Source organism: Takifugu flavidus, chromosome 13 (genome assembly GCF_003711565.1).
Source record: "Takifugu flavidus isolate HTHZ2018 chromosome 13, ASM371156v2, whole genome shotgun sequence".
NCBI lineage: Eukaryota > Metazoa > Chordata > Actinopteri > Tetraodontiformes > Tetraodontidae > Takifugu > Takifugu flavidus.
The window spans coordinates 4,796,136-4,816,204 of NC_079532.1; the positions used below are offsets into that span (position 1 = coordinate 4,796,136).

A 20,069-nucleotide genomic window follows, 5' to 3' on the forward strand; every position below is an offset into this window, starting at 1 on the left:
TCTCCCTACTTTATCTGGGCAATTGCCATAATTTTCCTTACAAATTTTGAGCATTTTTTCGCAATTCATGCTCATAAATGTGCAGTTTGTGCCTAATTCTGCAGATTCTTTTACACTTGATCTATAAATGTCACTCTTGACCATCCACTCTCATTCAGTGAAACCGGGCGTTATCTGGAGCCCAGAAGGATTCTCTTGGTTCTGTGCCTGTTTCAAAGTGTGACGAGTTCAGCCGAGCACCCTTCCAGCATCTTGGTCTGTTTTAATTTCAGCTTGCATACTTGACTGTTATCTGGCCTTTACATGTTAAAGCAATCTGTCCAAAGAGACACAAGCGCTCAGACTGGGACTGGAAAAGATGTGCAACATTTTGTGATCGTTGGAGATTGAAAAGGCAGAGGCAGCCATGGAGGTCTGGTCCTCAGATGTACGTCAGATGCCTGGAACAGTGCTGGCAGGTCCTGGGTGTAAAGTAATCCATTGTAACCACAGTAAAGCTTGTTGATTTAGGCCAGGCTAAATCAAGTGAAATTCTTCATGTTGCTGCCTGGGGAATGCTTCAGATCACTGATCATTCAGGTTTGGGTCATGATATGCTGCGGTTTGGTCAGGCGTGGCGAGAGGCAGATTTGGGGTTGGGGCTGCGCAAAATCTCGATGTATGTCACCGCTGAAGACTGTGAACCACTTGACCACCCATACGCAGCGTGTGTGTGCAACTGGCCATTCTCCTGTAAGACCAACAAACTATCCCAAACTTGTACCACTTCCATCAAATCAAGAGTACGGTGATAAATTACCTCTCTCTCCTCTCGCTCTCTTAAATGCGTGCACATTCTCTTGAGCCTACATAATTCTCTTCCCTTGGTATGCTAAGGTAAACATCATTTAAATGCCAACCCAGCCAGTAGGAAAACTTACTGTTTCTTTTTTCATAATAATTCATTAGAACTGTCGGCAGGCTCGTTTCCTTCCCCTTAGTTAGCCCCTTTCAGGCTCAAATATCCAGCTGCCTGACAAAATATGACACAACTTGTTTTTGAGAAAGGTGGAAAATAGCGAGCGTCACCACAACCCAGCGAGTGAGACGCGGCAGTTATAAAATACAGCTTGGCCGGGAGAAGTCCGAGGTGGTGACGCCAAGGACAGAGGTCAACTGACAAAATCGGGGTCAGATTTCTCCCTCAGGACTGGCACTGTACCCACCATGTTGCATCTGGAGAGTGGAACTAATCATTATTGTCTGTCTGGGGCTATACGTTGTGTCCTAAAAGTGATGTTTAATTTAAAAACGCTCTGTTGCCTGGCTTTGATATCACTGTTCTTATTGTTCAATTAACGAAACAGTGGCAGACCGCGGAGCCGTGGACAGTCCTTATGGAATATCTGCGGTGGACGTAACCTCCTTCCTGATTTATACAGTAAATAAGCTCTTGAGCTCTCATTTACTGCAGATGACACAGGGCAGCAGAAGAGGAAGGCAGATGGCTCACAGTGAAATTGGACATGGAAAGAAACACAACCCTTCCAAATAATCTAAATGCCCCTTTTCCACTGGTTAATTCTAGTAATTTCATAGTTTGGAGATTCACCACTTTCCCATTTCAAAAATCAGACTGCAAAGGAGGAGGTTTAAATGTTCCATTCAACCCCTCGGAATTATCCAATACCTATAATAATGTGTCAGATGCATTCAAGTAGCACTTAAATGGAACTAAGGAGCTTTAATGTGTAACTCCACTTAGAATCGGATGTCTGATTTAAAATCAGGGGGGTTTTGCAGTAATTTCCTAAATCTTAATAACCATATTTATGCCCCAGCGCAGCAGCGTCATTACTGTCAGTCTGGCCTCTTGACTTGTCTTTTCTCTTCCTCTCACCGAGCTGAGAACTGTCAAGCTGCTGCTCAGCAGTGAATAAATCCTCCAGTTCTTCCTAGAGAAGCTTGCCTTATTCCTCTTTTCCAGGACATCCTTCCAGGGTCCGTCAGGATGATGCTGAAACTGCTGTCAGACGTTCATGATTTCGCCCGGATAGATCGGCAGATCCTCTCCAGGTCACCTCGCAGGGCTTTGTTCTCAATCATGTTGACCTGGATTTCAGCTACAGTTGTCTCCTCGCTGCGTTTGATGCGTTGTTGAGGCGTATCCGTGGCAACGCCTGTCACATTTGATATGAACCTTTCATGTATTCCTATCCTAAAGTCAAAATCTACTGACTTAATTTACTTTATGCTGTTTTATTCCTTCAGATTAGTGTCGATGCTGGTGTTAGTAAACCGTGCGAGGACCAGAGATTTAGCTTCTAAACGCAGAGACACAGTTGAAGACATTTTTCAGCAGAACTGAGCAGTGGGATATTTTCTGCACATTTCTGTCTTGTGACTGCAGCCCAAACCCACCAGAGAAAATAAAAGTGAAAATAACATCTGCGGCTGCCAGATTAGTCACTGCATATTAGGGGGTGATGTTGGTTTTGATTGGATTCCATCCCTGCTCCAATTTCTTCTGCGGTTGCATGAATTATATCCTCCTTAAATTCACAATTGCGGCCTTGAAAAAGGGCTCCTTGGTTTAAAGGTTTTTAAAGTAGCTAATTCCCCCCCTTTAACGCAACAGGCCTCGTATTGTACCAAAACTGAAATTGATCTATTGTTTTGCCTCCAGCTCTGGCTTTGTTCCTCATGAGCTGCTCCATCTATTCAGACCCAGATATGATCAATTCTTTCACACTTTTGAATTATTCATTAAAATCTGACTAAATTGTGGTCCGCTGTTGTCCAAAGCCCTCCAACCGCACCGAGGGAAACATTTTTGGGGCATATTTTCTCAAGTGAACTGATGACATTTGGGTAATAAAAGCATGAAACCAATGTCTCAGACGTTTTCCATTAAAGATTGCCTTCAGTGGTTTCGGGGAAACAAAATAGGCCTGTGAAAGGTTTTTGCCATGGCAACAGTTCACGGTTCAAATGCTGGATGGGAGCTGAGGTAAAATAGCACTATTTATAAGGGGCTTCCCTTTCATGCCCGCTTTGCCACAACTAAATGGCAAAAAGATTGATTGTGTGCACGTGTGCATGCTCATGTCTACATTTGGGTGCCTGCGTTTGAATACTCTTGAGAATCTGTCACAACTGAGTCAATGCCTCATTAAAATGTAGACCTGTGGATTCTGACAGGGTGGAGCTGGATAATGGTGAAATGAGGAAATATTTTGGGGGTGCGCCTCGACTGGTGTGTGTTGTTAGTCCCAACAAGAAAATGTGATGTATCCATTGGAAACGGGATGGTAATAGTGGGGTTTTCTGCTCCCACCACCGGTAGGAAAGTAGTGGTTCATGCCTATGAGAGACACTGTGGGACCAGGGATGAAGTGTTGTGGAGGGTCTTTGAAGGCGTTGCTAGGCAACAGGGTGGGCAACTTGGCGTAATGAGCGCGGGGCTCAAGAGCTGTCTGCTCAGTGTTCCAGGTCCTGACAAGAACAGACAGGCTGGCCTGGGACAGCCTGCATGGAGCTGCCACCACGGCCACCTGCTCAGAGCAATCATCACCAGCACTCCAACCAGCCACCGATACAGCATACAGACCCAATTAAGAGCCCTGCATGTCCCCCTCCAGCCAGCCATCACTAACACTCCGGCAGTCCTGACAAGGCTGCCTTTTTTCCCCCCCTTAACAAACCTCTAATTAACATTGTTGGTAGTGGTGATGCTGGCCTGTACGGGGCTGCCGAGGGAGGCTGGGACTCTGCTCGGGTAATCAGCTTAAATACAGGTTTATTTCCTGCCCCCTGTGTCTCGTTACCTCCAGCAGAGATCACATTCTTCTATCTGTTTATCTCCAATTTCCTCTGACTTGTAACATGTCATGTAGACACACAGTCACCTCCAGTTGAGGCCAGACCGACTGCTCCCATGATCGGATGGTTTCGGAGCAGGGATCAGAGTTGGTTTTGGCAGGCATCAACATTTCTGTCTGGTCCATTACTCCCGTTTCTCCTCCTCTCTCTCCTCATCCATCTCAGCGAGGGCCCCCGATCTACAGAAACACACCTAAAGCAGCAAAGATTCGACCAACAAGCACCTACCTTTATGCTTTTGATGGTTTTTAATGACTAAAAATAATCTTTTCGGGAATATCAGATTTTAATTAGTTTCGGTAATAGAGAAAATGAGTGAAAGAGTTTCAGGAGAAAGAAAGGGAGAAGATTTTCCTTTTCAACAGGAAGGTGTTATTGTTGGAAGGCTTTGCAAAGCTGCAGAAGGATCTTGCGTTTCCCAATTTATGATTAAATACACAAGACTGCAACTCTTGACTGAGGAGAATTAGGCCTAATCGTTCCTTTCTGTGAAAACAATAACAGATTACAACGATTTAACAGTCGCTTTGCTAACTTGATGGGTCTTGCCACCGTTGCTCTGTTTCCATTCAGCTGAAGCTTTTCAATGATCGTCTCCAGCTTGTAAGGAGTGAAAAGTTGGCTGTCGTGACAATTTACAGCTTTCTGTTTTCTTCTCTTGGACTCAGATGTTTAATAGGTTTTATTTATAATGACTCAACATTGCATTCATATGAGTCATTAGACTTATAAGACCTTTTGATTTTTATTTTCAGCATTCTATCCAGAAACATGATAAATGACACTTTAATCTAACGGGCTGAAGAATGTATAGGGAGAGGGTTTTTCCGCTTGTTTTGGCAAAGTTGAAAGCATTACATACATTCATTCGTTGGCACATTCAGTCATATCGGGAATTGTGAGGATGGAATTCAACCGTCCCTGAAAACTGGAGGGATGGACCGTTCTACAGATGACCACAAGAGGGCGTTGTTTATCAAACGGCAGCACGCTAGTGAAGTAAAAGTTATACCTGTATAAACTAATGCCTAACAAGTTTAGAAAAGAGATTCTTTTAGATGTTGATTTTTTTGGCTACTAATTTAAAATAGTTTTAGTCTTGGCCAGTTAACAAAAAGTAAACATACTGATGGTGGCAAATCCTGGATACTTCTGAGTTACAGCTTAGGTGTTAGCTGACGTCCCTTGGTGGCCCAAATCAAACGAACTTCTTGTTTTGTGCCTGGAAATGCCTCCCCTTGAAAGACACACAGCCAACACAGTTTACCTCTTTTCCGGCGTCCATTTTTCATCATCCTCTCTGTCATTTGGCTTCCTAATAAAAGCAGTAGGGAAAAGCAGTTTATTACTAGCGCCCTCCTTTTGGGGGCTGCTGATCCTTGCTCCTTTCATTAACAATTCAGTTTCAAGAATTCCCTCCCTCTCTCTTTTTATTGCTTGCATGCATGAAAATTTGTGTGCTGCCCAGCACCCAATCAGTTCCTGTGTGGATGGTGGGTCAGTGCAGGAGGTTCAGTAAATGGGGAAGTTTGGGTGTGGGGCTGCAGCACAAGCACAGAGCAATCCTCAACCTTTATCTACACGATGTCATAGATGTTTAAAAATAATAGATCAGAACTGATCATTCAGTGCAGATATTTTTCAGTTCTGGACAAATTGTGTTGTGAAACTGCAGGGCAGGGATGATGAGAGGAGTGCTGGCTGGTCTTCTGAGTCTTCAGCTCACTTAACCCTAAATATCCCCGTTCTCTCTATGGGGGGATTGTGCCCTAGATGAAATTTCAGCAGGGGGATGAGGCAATGGTTTAGCACCTTCTTGAACATGGGCAAAATGCACGATTGTCCCTAATGCTGTAGGTGGCCACCATTAAATGATCAGGTGTCACCTCCTGCATCTTTGTTTTAGAACAGCATGTTCAAAGAGGCAAAAGGTTGCTGTAGCTTTTGATTTTTTCCTTTTCCCCCCTCCTTCACACCCCTTCCCCTCAGTTAATGTCTAGTAGCCGCTGGTCTATCAGATGCAGTTTTCCATGAAGTCAAAGAAAAGCATTTGACATTTTAAGTTAAGGTTACTGGTCTCATCTGAAAAGCCCTGCCCGCTGCCCCCTGGCTGGTGTGTGTGTGTGTGTGTGTGTGTGTGCGTGCGTGTGTGTGTGTGTGTGTGTGTGTGTGTGTGTGTGTGTGTGTGTGTTAAATACGGTTCATGCTCTCTCGTGGTCTTCTGTTGCGCTGTGTGTTGCGGCTGTTGTCTGTCTCAGCTCGTACACATATTTATCACATACTAAAGATTTAGCTATCGACAAGAGCCAGGCGGCAGTAAAAGCAAAACGCTTTTCTTATTTAGGGCTTTCAACCAATTAAAAATTTTGATCAGATTAATTAATGGTGATATTGAAGCTGTATTTCTTTTTGTCAAGGCCAAGCGATGCATCGAGGGGCCCGAACGTCTTGATCGAGCAGGTTTTGCCATCAGATAGCAAGACAGCGCTAATCCTCCAGCTAAACCTTCAATGGGCTGCACATTCGTTAGCATTTTTAATCAAATGACTTATGCAGATTAATTAATCTGGATGAAGGCCTGGTTTAAATGCACTATAAATAATAAATTTTAGTTGAATTCAGAGCCAGAGCCCTGCTAATCTGCTTTCTATTAGCATTCTATTTAATCTAAAGTTAATGGAGATATGGTGTCGTAATTATGCTACGGAGCTTGTTTCTGTGCTAGGCAGCGGAGCAATAATTCATTGATAACAGCCTCATTCTCATTAAAGGGATACGCCAACTTTTGAAAGTGTCACACTCTAAGATCCCCTTGTTTTTGTGCACGCAGTGTGTGTTCATCTCTGGTTCCCCCACAACAGGACTGCCGATAGTAAATATTCAACAATTCTGACAATTACGTGATGTTGGTGCAGTGCTGATGTTCTTCCAAGCAGTCTAACCTCACACCACAGGAAGATCTGTCAAAATAATTGGCAGAACAATCGAGATAACTGGGACTTTCCTGGGATTGTTGGAGAATCTGGTTAAAAGTGTGCTTTCTCATGTTTGTCATGACACTGCTTGTATACAGTTTGGCTCTGGTCCCGCTTGTTTTCCCCCTCAGCTCCATTAAAGTGCTTCCACATGCTTCTAACACACAAGGTGCCCGTAGTCGGATTTTTTTTTTTGCTAAGTGTGCTCCATTCCATCACTTCTGCACTTCCAAAAGGAAATAATGATAATTAATTTTTGTGGACATTCGTGAATTACCTTAAAATCGTCCACACCTGCATCACGATGCGTCCAAGAGTCAAAGTGTTTTCTCCTACTAAAGTCCAAGGAAGGATTCTCCTGCTATTATTCCTGCTTCTTGTATTAGCAAACATGGCCCTGCAGCGTGCCAAAATACTCTGTTACTCTGTTACCTCAAAATCACATCGACATGGGAGAATTACCCTTGGAGAGAGTGTTTACGCTTAGTCAAAAGCATAAATCTTAATGTGTGATTGCTTAACCCAAACAATGATGAGAGTTTGCACAAATGTTTGAACAGTTTGAGGTGAAACCTTTCTCAGAGCCGTAAAGGACAATGGTCCAGTGGGGTCAGTTTGTTATTTTATTACATGCCTCGTGGCTGCAGCATGTCACTTTCCATCCCTTTCCCAGGTTAGCCCCGTGTAAGGCTTCAGGCTGGCCCACTGTTTACAATACCTCCCATTCAGCCGGCTGCTCCTCAATGAAATTTCTATTTATAGGGCCCACTGGCGTGCAGAGAGTCATCTGCTTGTTCTGAATGAGGTCTGGTGGTTTTGACAAGGTTAGCTGGATTAAAGCATTGGAGGGTGGACTGAAGGACAGGTCACAGGGGCTGCCGGGGGTAAGGAAGGCAACTGCAGGAAGACTGGCAGCTTTGTGAGTTTGCGATGGTCCAATCAAATGATAGTTTAGCCCTCCGTTTGGGGGTTGGACAGGTGACATGTGTATTTTTAATCTTCTGAAGTCAGCATAAAGTGCTGGGGCCGGCCTGAGGTCGCCGTTGCTTTGTCCTGTTGCCTTATAATCACTTTTATACTATAAATGGCCTTAAGGTTGCACTCAATCCCTCATCCGGTGTTTCCTCTTTTTTCTCCTCCTCCGATCTGACGGCTGTTTTTCTGAAACTCAAACTATTTTTCATGCTTCTCTTCTCTCTTTTTGGCGGCAGCACTAATGAACTCGGTGTCCGTCGCTGTTTCCTCGCAGGCCCCAGTGCTGTTAGACCTGCTGTGCGAGGAAATGTTTTCTGTTGAATTCACTGTGGCAAACGAGAACAGAGGGAAAAAATAGCAATTTCCTTAATTCCCTTTCCAGTTTCTTCTCCTTTCTGTGTCTTTGTTTTGATTCCTCGGTGTGCAATGGTGCTTCCCACACAGCGGTGTTGCAGCCAACTTGCCCCGCTCCATTGTGCTGCTGGCCTCTTTCTGAACCTGTGCAGCTATAAACATGGTTAAGTGCTTCTATCAGAAGCAGGATTGTAGGGGGACGATTCTGTGACAGCGGTTCTGTTACGCTGCTGCCCACATGCTGACGTGAAAGGGAGGCAAGAGCCTTGAGGTTCTTGAATCAAACTCTCGCTTGAATCAAACTACAACCTACGAACTTTGAGTCAAACCTATAAACAATAAACCGCACGCACACGCATGTATACCCACGCACAGTCACCACCGTCTCTCTCTCGCTCGTCCAACCCCAGACTAATATCGTCTCCGTGGGCTCAGCCAAAGCTAAACAATTCTGATCTCTCTGTCTTTTAATATGGAAATGGAGCCTCTTGCTGATCTCTATAAGCCGCTGACTTGGTTTCAAAGATTTGGCCAGCTATCTTCTCTGTATCTCCCAGAAAAAACATTGTCAATGTGTGGTCAGGGAAAGCTGCGTAGGGATGAAGTGCAAATGAATGCCAGTGTGGTCGTGTTTGGACAATTTAGCAAGGCTACGACCGAGAAACCCTCAAAGTCGTCTAAACATAGAGACTCTTAAACCTCGCCGTCTCTCACGGTCTGGACTCAACGGCGAGATAACAGGCGGCCACGGAGATTACTTGAGAGGTGGACCATTCTCTTGCATGGCAGGCCACTTTGAGCAGTAAATTCTTGGATCTCCAGGCTTGCATTTATGTCAGACACGTCTACATCTAGGTCACATGCTTCCATTTGACCAGTGGAACATAAAATAAAAACAGATCAGAGTCAGCTAGCAAAGGAGATCAGATCAGTCAGCTTTAATGAATCAGAACATAGGAAGAGGGTGTACATAAGACATACATTAGTAGCTACGTAGCAACAAATGCAACAGGGCACAAACATAACTGTTTAATACAGGTGGTGGTTGGGGGCCAATCCCAAATTATTATCTATTCTGTCCAGCAGCAGCAGCATGAAAGTGAATCTGGCGTGAAGGTGTTTGAAAATCAGCTGATGATGAGAAGTAAATTACGGCTTCCCAGTTCAGCTTCATGAATGGAGAATTATTGCTTCCCACTTGGATGCAGAGCACCTACTGGCTGTTGGTTTGATTATTATTATGATTATTCATTAATTCATTATTATTAAATATTTGTAGTGGTTAAAAGAGACTGGTGGTGGTCTCTGAGGCCAAACACCCTGATGTAGCCATGCTTTTTCTGATATAGATGCACCAGAAACAGTTTCATTTAAAACTTCAGTCATACCCTCCATAACCCTTGACTCATTTTCCACTGTCTAATTTTTCTAATAACAGGACAGAAGGCTGGTCGCGGTGCAGCCAGCTCTGCACTGCTCATTAGCTCCAGCACTGCCATGAGTGCTGCATTTAACTTAATAATGGGCCCAAAATAACAGCAGCCATGGCTGGGCTCCAGGTGCATTGTGGGTGAGAGTAGGGCTCAGTTGGAGGGAAGGGGGTACCTGGCAAGCTGCATTGGTTTTAAACCGAGCAAGGTAGTGAGGGGAAATAACAATATCTTTCAATGACCTCCTTGATATTCGCATGCAGGTTCTTGAATTTAACATCTGATGTCATAAAGTAATCAATGTTTTCTTCCCTTTGGAATAGGACCTGGAGGACGAGAGGAGCGAGGTGTTTATTGAAACAGTCATAAGACAAAGGGCAGGAGCTCACAGTTCATGGCAGGGCACGCTGCTGTTCATTCCAGGTCTTTGGCGCAAAGTTCCAAAGAGCCTTGAGTACATGACTGAGGGAGGAAACGGGAGCCGAGTCAAATCAAACCCAGAATTATTCAGCAGGGAGGTGAAAATGCCAACCACTGCACCACCGCGCTGACCTAAATACGTTCAAGTGCAAAGACAGTAGCCTTGTGTCAGTGTGCTGCTTTACAAAACATTTAAACAGGTTAAAGCGTTTCCCCCACTAACAGCTAACATGAAGGCAGGTTTCAGGCCTTTTTGTAACATGAACTCCTGGATTAACCTCAAAGGCTTGACGAGAATCAAACCTATGTTAATTACCAATCACATCAAATCACTCTCAAACTTAGCACTGCTAGCTAATATGTACAGATGTGTTACTGCTTATTTAAGGCGTATGACGCAGCACCATGTGGATTCTTGTCTTCACCAGTGTTGCACCCCTCTAGTTGTTTCTGCTCAATGTCTCTGTAGTGAACAGTGAAATCTTCTGGTCTTATGACATCTTTCCTGCTGCCACACACTTGTTTGAACCCCGGCCTTGTGACAAAGCTAATGCCGATCAGCTGTAAGAGGCATTTGGGAAATGAATTTTGCTCCCTTCTTACCAAAAGCGTACAAAAGCAGATTTCCAATGTTGCAAAACTGCTGTGTTCTATCTTTGGTCGACAGTGAATAAATATAATTATTGGATTATTGGAGTAGAACATGCACATATACGCTGGTAGAGTCTTTGCAAATCCAGTGTTAGATCTTTTTTAGAGAACCTTACATGTTTCCTGCTATGTTGTCTTTTCCATAGCTGATGTCGGTTGTGTCCCAACACACAGCCCTTAGCCGTTGACCGAACCTAAGATGCTAAGATTACTGGCATCTTTATGGCCTGACTGTTCACAGCAAATAGTCAAGAGGATTTGTAGGATTTTCAGATTCACATTGAAATCGCAAAAAAAAAAAAGCTGACTAGACCAATAAACCATGCTTTGTTATAGCAGTATGACGCTGGTAAATCTTTACTTTTCCATTGCTTGGGGGAGTTTGTTTACCATTCGTCCTTCTTGCTCCTCAGTTAGACATTAAAAATCACTTCAAGTAGTCTGCAGTCTACAAGAAACTATGTGTGTGTGTGTGTGTGTGTGTGTGTGTGTGTGTGTGTGTGTGTGAGTGTGTGTGACATCCTGCCACTGACACTTTTACAGGCCAACAAGCCTGCAGAATGCTGAAGGTGTGGTCTGACGGCTTCAGTGCTGTCGGAGTAATTACAGGCTCCCTGGTGAATATAACTGAGGTCGCAGCGAAGCTACGCTCCCACTGTCGTCAAAGCACTGGGGAAAAACCTTAACTGGAGAAAAATTGGGGAATGAAAAAGACCTTCATTCTGGGTTAACTCAACAAGTGCAGCTCTGTTTTCTGTTTTCTGTTTCTGCCAAAAATATGTACCCCAGTATGGGCACATTTTTATGATCCAGTAGGGCTTCTGGTATTTTGAAAATGAGGTAAGCTCAATCACCAACAAAGGGCTCCTCTCAGGGATTCTTCATCTCAAAGGGTGGGAATGGGAGTAAAGTAAAGAGCAGAGACCCCCTGGCCTGTTCTAGGGTTACTGGCACAGTCGCACGAGTTGTTGCCATATTTGTGTTCCATGGAGACCAGAGGATGTGGCAATGACTAGACCGCCATTGATTACACGGCGCCGGGGCCACAACCTTTATCCAGTTCTTCATCCCAAATGCCAGTGTGACAATAGTAGGATGAGACCCTTATCCTAACCCTAAGGCAGACTCAGAAACTTTCATCCCTCCACGAGCTGCAAACTTCAAACCTTTGTTTGCGCTGCTGAGGCGGGTGCTCGAGCCCCTTAGGTTCGAACCTCTCCCAGGAGCCACCTGACATCTCCGCACGTCCTTATCTTAATGGCCATTAACCAATTCTGCTGAGTATCAGCTGTGTCTGCTTCGAGCGACGGACAGGAAGCGGGGAAAGACGGGGCGAGGGAGTCGGTACAAGCAGGCGGAAAGATTGTAAAGGAGCATGAAACAGAGTGAGAGAAAGAGAGAGGGAGAGGGGCCCTCAGACAGAAAATTCCTGACAACTGATAGGAGGAAAAGGAGATCCAGTTTACTGCACAGATAGGACAGGAATGTGTAGCCAGATGATGAAGACTGGGTCCATGGCTACGCTGCCCCTATCTGTACTTGCCAAGACACATCACCACCGACTGCCTGCAGCGTCCCTGTTTCCAGAATAAATACAGGATATATTCCTTTATGACTGCCCCTTTACCCCTCTGTCTCCTAACTGCCTCAGCACAGGGCAGTCAGGTACAGGTATGTAGATCCATAGTATTGTGGTAGAATTTGTATCATCCCCACTGCTAAAGGAAGCAAAAAAATGTGAAATATTACGTGAACAATTGCTGCCCTGCAAGAGAAATAAGAGGGATATGAGAGGAAATGGAAACTGCTCAGACAATGTGGAGCTCAGGCCTGTCAGTCAGCAGCCAGAGAGGCTATTTCAGCTTTGCAGCCAAGTTTCCATCTTTTTAAATTTATGATAAATAAGACTGAGAAGGTGGTACCTTCAAAAGGCCTGTGTGGACACTGTCTGTTGGTCAGAGACAGGGGATGGAGGGAGAGAGAGGGAGCGAGAGAGAGAGAGAGAGAGAGTGGGGTGAAGCAGATTGGGTTAGTGGGAGCCAGGGCTCTGTGTGGATCAGATTCCATCTCAACTGTCTCCAGAGGAAATCAAACAGGCCTGTGTGGTTCATTATTTCGTCAGTCAACTCGGAGGCAGTGAGCATTGGCGACACGGCCATTTGCTGGTTTCTCCACTGACGCTGCTAACAGGGCTCCAGTCAGCGCAGCAGGCTGGAAAGTCTAAAGAATCACTCTCGTTATATTATTTATATCGATCATTATTCCAAAACTTTGGAATCAAATGAAAAATGGAGTCTTAAACGCCAATAATGGACGTGATTGGGCAACGGGGAGGGGGCTTTGTCTGCCGCTGTTTGTTCTCGTCCGTGGCGACCCTTCCTTGTGAATGCATGTACATTTATAGTCAACAGGAAGAACGCACACATATGCGGAACGGATAAGAGTCAACCTCTGAACTACAGTCACCTCACCTTCAACTGAAGGGAGAGTTCAGGAAGAGAGAACTGTGGGCTGAGGCACGTTCGCAAGAGCGCTCTACTTTTTATAGTCATCAGCTTTTGTTCTGGCTAAATGTATCATTTAACACGGAGTTAACTCTCAAATGTATATTTTGAAACACTTTTCATTCACAGTGAAAGTCTAAGTGAAGAGTTGTGCATAAAACCGCTCAAGTGCCGATGATGCAACTGCAGCGAATGCTTCAAGAGAAGAAAGGCAAGGCTGGGAAATCTTCCCCATTCTTGCACATCTCTAATTCGGGGCAGGCCGACGGCTATCGGTCAGCTCAGACGCCAGTCTCCGCTCTATCATCAGCGCCTGATGAAGCAGATAACTGTGGGAGCGTTTGCTGCTTCACAGCGTGCAGTCGAGCGTGGCGATGTGGGAGGAGTTGGAGAGAGTGTGTTTGTGTGTATATGTGTGTGTGGGTGGGGGGGGCATTCAAGGATGGCTAGACAGTTTGCAATCTGCTGTGAGAAACAGACAAGAAACATTCAATCAGCTTGTGTGCATAAGACAGGACGGCACCATAGCGCCAGCCAGGCACAAAGCTGGCCAGAGGCATAGGTCACAAATGTTATCGCCCAGCCTCCAGTGGCATGCTAACTCTATCTTCATCAAGGTCGGGTCATTGTTTGCTTTGTCTGGGCTGATTCATGGCCGGGACCTCTACTTGTTGGTAGGAGACAGGTTTTGTATGTGCGTCAAGTTCTGTTAGTTTTAAATTTACGGCTTAAAGCAGCTTTTGGTGGGCAGGACCTGCTTATTCCGTGAGACACTCCTCGATCAATGTTAGAAAAATGAGAACATTTAGCATCTCTGAGATGCTAGCATGTCGTAGGTCTAAGCCAGGTGTAGAATATGGGAAACGTCATTTTCTTTCTAAAGCTCAACATTGTCTCATTCTTTCCTTTGGTTATTCTCAAGCCAGTGAAGCCTACAATCTTTAGTTTTACAGACCTCTGCTACCATTTAAAAGCATTGCATGCCTAATGATGAGGTGAAAGTAATGCAAGTGATAAAAAAAAATTAAGGAAAAAGCCAGAGGAAAAAGCTTTGGAAACTCTTTGGAGGGTGTCAGTGCAGAGTAAGCATCAGTTTAAGAGCCAGATCAGTTATATCATGTAGCTTTAAAGTGGCTTTTTATGTATATCAAACGATGCATGAAATATTCAAAGGTGAGTTATGAAGTTTAAATGGATCTTTAACCAGCACCTGGAGTCTCTGACACAGGAGGAGCCTTTCAGAAGCAAGCTGAATAACTTTCCACTGAGACGTTTAACGGTGACAGATGAGTATGTTCAGACAGTGCAAAAAATGCTGTGAATCAGCTAATTGCACTGACAATTATACAGAGGCCTTTCTATGGATTTAGAGAAGGTCTTAAACTAACAACTGTGTTGGCACGTCAGAGACAGCGTGAGCTGGCATGGCCATAAAAGAGCATAAGAGCTGCCAACGTGGGATCTCAATGAAAGGAAAACTCATAAAACTGTGGCCACCAGAGTGCTTTGTCAGTAGCAGTGGTGAAACCGTTTCTGTAATTTTATTGTTTGGTTTGGAGGCGCACCTGAAATGTCTTCCTATGAGAACCTGACATGGAATCTTTGGAAAGTATGCTTGGCCGGGTGAACTGTGACTAACAAGTGAAAATACAGGGCTATCACCATGCAATTAAGCTGGCATAAAACGCTGCGTTATACTGAAATAAGTGATAAAGTGCATTGTTTTCATGTATATCATCAAATCTGATATCAATAACACACTGGGAGGCTTATGTGGGAGAAGGCAGGAGCAGAGAAGAAAGGCCACAATGATCTGCCATGGAAGGAAAGTAGGAAGCAGCTTTTATACCCAAGAAATGGGAGGCGGTGATAGTACAGGTGAGGGAGGACAGAACATCCACGGATGTTGCACCAGGAGCGGATTAAGGCAGTTCCATAAGCGGAGTGGCTCTTAGCTTCATGTGTTGTGTTCTCTTCTGGCACAGAAGAGAACACAACACATGTACTGGAAACCCAATCTTTGCCAGTATTTGTCTCATGTTCAGAGAGCACGCTTGATCGTGATTGTGTAACTCAGGATGGAGGCAAAGATATTTAAAACAGATGTGGCCTCTTCAGTCAGGAATATGGAGAAGGGTCATAAAAGGACTGGGGCATGGGCAAAACGTTCATCTATTATTGATTGCCGAGCCTCTGGGTTGTGTGGGTTCTAAAGGCTAATAAAATAAACTAGGTGGGTGGGGGGCGGGGGAAGGGGGGGGGGAACTACAGGTATTGGAAGCTAAGAGCACACCAACTTTATGCGAATTGCTTTAGCTTCCTTGTTTTTTTTATTGTTGTTCATCATTACACTTTTGCCAGATGATCTCCAGTCTCCCTGACACACACCCCTGCACTGTTTTAGAACAGCACTGCTCAGGGCATGTTTTATCTCTGGCAGGTTGGAGTGTGAAGCAGGGAAAGAAGAAAAAAGTTCCTTGCCAAAGGAGGAATGTCAAGTATCCGCTACAGTGCCACACGGCTGCAATTAATCCAGCTCCTGGTGCCAGGCCAAGACAATGAGACAAGAGCTCGCAATGTTGAGGGCAGAACAGTTCATTCTCCCATCACTCTATTAGACCAATATACACAGCAACACTGCACTACGGGAAAATGAATACATCACATGGTCACAAAAACCTGACAATCCATTGAAAATACACTTTTTAAATGAAGTTTCCTTTGGTCTTTAAAACAGGAAATAATGTGCATGTGTTGAGTGGCACCCATGAGCTCGAGTGTTTAATAATATCTCCAGCAGCAGTCGCCAAGATGTCCATTTCCATCTCCTTTGCTGTCCTGGCTGATAGTTTTCACTGTTACATTTTAATTAACTGTCTAGCCTCCACTGTGAAAAGGATTAAAAAAAAATAAAGGAAGTAAGATTAGTTAGGCGGCGGTGTAGGAGGGGGAGCTTGCTGCTGCCAGAATGTCTGCCTCCACAGGCCTTGTCCATTGCCGCCAAGGGCTGCCTGCCCTCCCGCCGCTGTTATCAGCTGGCTCAGCAGCAGCAGAGAAATGGCTAAACAAGGCACTGTTTATCTGTGCAGACTGTATTCATTGCACATCCCATCTGCGGGGCAGCGGCACCACTCAAATCTGTCCGGCTCTGCAAAGAAAGGGTCTGCAGACCGGTCCTCAATAACAGTCTGCATGGAGGTGCCAGGCTGAAGATCAATACTCTCAACGCTGTGACAACCCACACCCCCCACCCACAACTTACCCACCCCACATAGAATACACACATGCTAAGTTACAGCATGTTTTGGTTTTTTTGTAAACATTTTTGATATTTGGACAGACAGACTTGTTTTTCTACTGCTCCCTTAATTCCCCACCAGAGGTGAGGAAAAACTCTTTTAAGAAGCCATTAATTTTTCCTTCTTATGAATCATCGTGAAAGTTTCTATCGAGATTTTCATTGCTAAATGTCTTTTCCACTTTCACAAATTAATCGAGGTGTTATTATTATTAACTGATTTTGATGAGCCACCCTTGCATCCCCTCTTGCATAACTTTTCTCCTGAACATTGAGTAATGGAGTTGTTGTCATTTAGCAAAGTTCAATGCATCAAAGACTTTGCAGATAGGCTCAAATCTGTTGTTTTCAATATCTATTAGTTCCACAAAATTGAGCCCAGGCCCTGCCCAAAAGGGCTGTGCAGATAGGCTCAATCTTTAAGTGCTTTCTCCTCTTTTTCCAATACACAAACACACATGCACACACTAAACCATCCCTCCCTTATCTGTGGGCCGAGGAACCTTGACTCCAGCCTGTGCAGACAGTGCTATCTAACTGGGCCATGTCTCTATATACACAAGGAAATCACCCACTCCTCATGAAGAAATGAACTCTGCATCAGACATCCTGGTCCGGAGTTAAAAGAGGGAGAGAAAGAAAAACATTTTTTGAAAGGCTAATGCAGCTTGAGAGGAGTCACACATGAGCCCTTGTTGGAAAAACCCTGAGTTCAAGTGCAGAACAAATCCCTTTTATTCCTCTAATGTTCGGGACAATGTCTTTGCTGTGGTTTGTGATGCTTTGGCCTCCGTCCCTGGTATTTTCTCCATAAAACATATATGGCGTGACATTTCATTCCTGACTTTTCATTACATGAGTCGTGTTCTCAGAGAGAACCTGTGATTAAAATGTAGATTGAGATGAGCAGCATGATGCTAACCCTAACCCTAACCCTAACCCTAACCCTTATATAGCACAAACTGATGTAGTTGGCTTAGCATTGACTCCAAAGTGATTCGCACCCTCTGCTTCTGCTGACCAGTCCGAAGTGCTCGTCCGGGGGGGGGGGGGCTCCTTATAATAGTCTGATGCAAGGCCCAGCACAGTGGGAGCTCTTCAGCAAAGATATTCCCATGAAGCTCAGTGGCAGTGCTGACTCGGTGAAACGTGTGTTTGATTCCTGGAGGGTGTTTCTGCCTGCACTGAACCCTCACTGACCCAACGTGGCTGTGAATTAAACACAAGTACACGATTCAGGAAAAGAATCGTGGACTTGCATGTACTTGAACTGAGCCTCTGGGCTTTATAAATGTAACCGGTCATATGAAGTTGTGATCAGAAATCATGTTTAATAACCAGAATTCAGCAATTATCCACCAGAGGATTTTTAACTTGTAGTCATTAGAATGCATCCAGGATGGAAAAGATGGGAGTTAGGTAAAGTGATCTAACCCAACTCGTTTAATTATTGTTGCTGAATGGCTGAAAATCCAAGAATGACTTGACGGAAAAATTGCTATTTACTGAAGAATCACATTTTTTATCTCCGAGTGAGTCATTTTGTCACAGCAGAGTTCTGTAAATTGCTGAGCTTCTTTATGTCCTAGATAGATATTGTAACAACACCCGGCTGTACACAAGCATGTGCATGTACATGTCTCCAAGCACGTAGCGTCCATGTCCAAAGACTGAATGTTTGCTGACTGATTTGCTAACACAGCCTAATGAATACGATTGGGTAAGTGAGGCTTTTGTTGTGTGATGCAGCTCGGTGGATCTTTTCTCAGCGGATCACACCTCACTCTAATCCCCCCACAACTGCGTAAAGTTATGAACCCGTTGTTGAAATCCATTACAGCAAGTAATTTTACCTCATCACCAGCTCTTTATAACTTGTGAAAAGTCTATCACTGGTGCACTTAGTAATTTCTAGATGTTGACTAGCAACAGAGCAAGTAAAACTTTCTGGGTGGTAAATGACTCTGCACAAAGATGGTTCTAATTACAAATCTTCCTTCTTGTCTGTATTTCTTTCCATCCATCATTTTTCTCCCAGGCTTCCTGGGACAGCCTGAGGATGAGGGGTAAATGAAGCATATACCCTCCGGGGTCTTTCTCACACGAGGCAACAGTTTGCATGATCCAATAGAGGCAGGTGGCAATGGCACCTTTTCTGAATAGTCTTGGAATCTCTGCTACTATGTCAGCCCACTTTTCAATTCATTCTGGCCCACCCTGGGCTGCTGCTGGGTCCAAAATGCCAGGCCCCAGCGAGAATTGAACTCGCGACCCCTGGTTTACAAGACCAGTGCTCTAACCACTGAGCTATGAGGCCTTTGCTTGAGGACAGGGGCCTCTCTCCCAGCACCAGGAGCTCCGGGCCTGCAGACTCATAATGAATACTTTCTTGAAACCACATTCAATCGGTGCCTGGAAAAACAGTATCCCACAGGCAGCTGTTATTAACCTTGCTGGGATTCCCAGCCTTCAGCCCAGCATCTTTGCATCCCTGTCTGCAGAACACCGTCGCCATGCTGAGTCAGGAACAACCGTGAGAAATGGAAGAAGGTTTATTTGTCCCCAAGATGTAAATAATGCAGGGGGTATGGTTTAGTGGTCTCACTCATTTGACCATCCCTGTCTCATTCAGAAGCTCGTTGAGGCGTTCTGCTGTTTGTCTTTTTCTACCTCTCTGTCATTACATGCAGCCCTGCTGAATGATGGACCAGTAAGGTTCACTGGGGAGGATATTTGACTCAGGATTTTCCAATAATACGATTTGAAGCATCCTTCCAGCAGATAGTGGTTTTGTGGTAAAGGGAAGGAGTAAGAGCTTCCACCTCGCTGTATAAATACAGCAGCTGTTTGTGATGTCAGTTGTAATCTGCACTCTGGACACGGTGATGAACATATTGTGGTTCTTCTTTAATGGCTGCACTGCTATGTGGCACACCTGTGTCCATGCACAATCCAGCACAGTGAGAGGTCCACAGCCCGTTTGAAATTTGCAGGATAGGAATAAATGACCGATTCCTAGTATCATGTTATTGTCAATCGTCTGTGACGGCAAGAATGGCCCCTGTTGAAGAGAGAGGAAGTGATGAGCAACCTTTACTACCTTTATCTTTATGGCCAGGAGCATCCTTCGCACCTCAGCTATACAGTTAAAGCCTCTTGGAGTATCAGCCGTGTGAATGATGGATTGGAATCTGTTGGAACCTGAATCTCTTCCTGCACGTCCCACTTTTACAGTTGCTGCATTTGAATGTTCAGTAAGAAGTTAAAGTGAGTCCAGGCCATAAGGAATGAATGCTGGTCAGAAAGTTTATTATGTGTAGAATATTGAAAATAAGTATTTTGTTGGGCTGGAGAGAAGAAAAAAAAATTGCTGTATATATTTTAGTCCCTTTGTAGATTAGCTGTAATAACCTAAGGCACTGGTTGGAATAAAGCATGGGATATTAGTTCTGTTACTTTCCCAAGGTTGCCTGTTTGTGGGGGCCTGTCAGTCCTCCCCTCTCTCACAAATCCCCTTAAAACCCCCGGAGTCAGCGTGGGTGTATCAGGCTGTTGGATCTGCTGTGTGCAGGACTGGGTGACGAGCCGTCGTTCGAAGCCG

At 44.7% G+C, this 20,069-nt stretch overlaps 1 non-coding gene across 1 annotated transcript; it reads right to left on the minus strand.

The window, feature by feature from the left end:
* Window positions 1-18,712: 18,712 nt before the first annotated feature.
* trnat-ugu (transfer RNA threonine (anticodon UGU)) lies at window positions 18,713-18,785 on the minus strand. Its single transcript has one exon. It is a non-coding gene; the product is annotated as a tRNA-Thr (tRNA).
* Window positions 18,786-20,069: the final 1,284 nt, after the last annotated feature.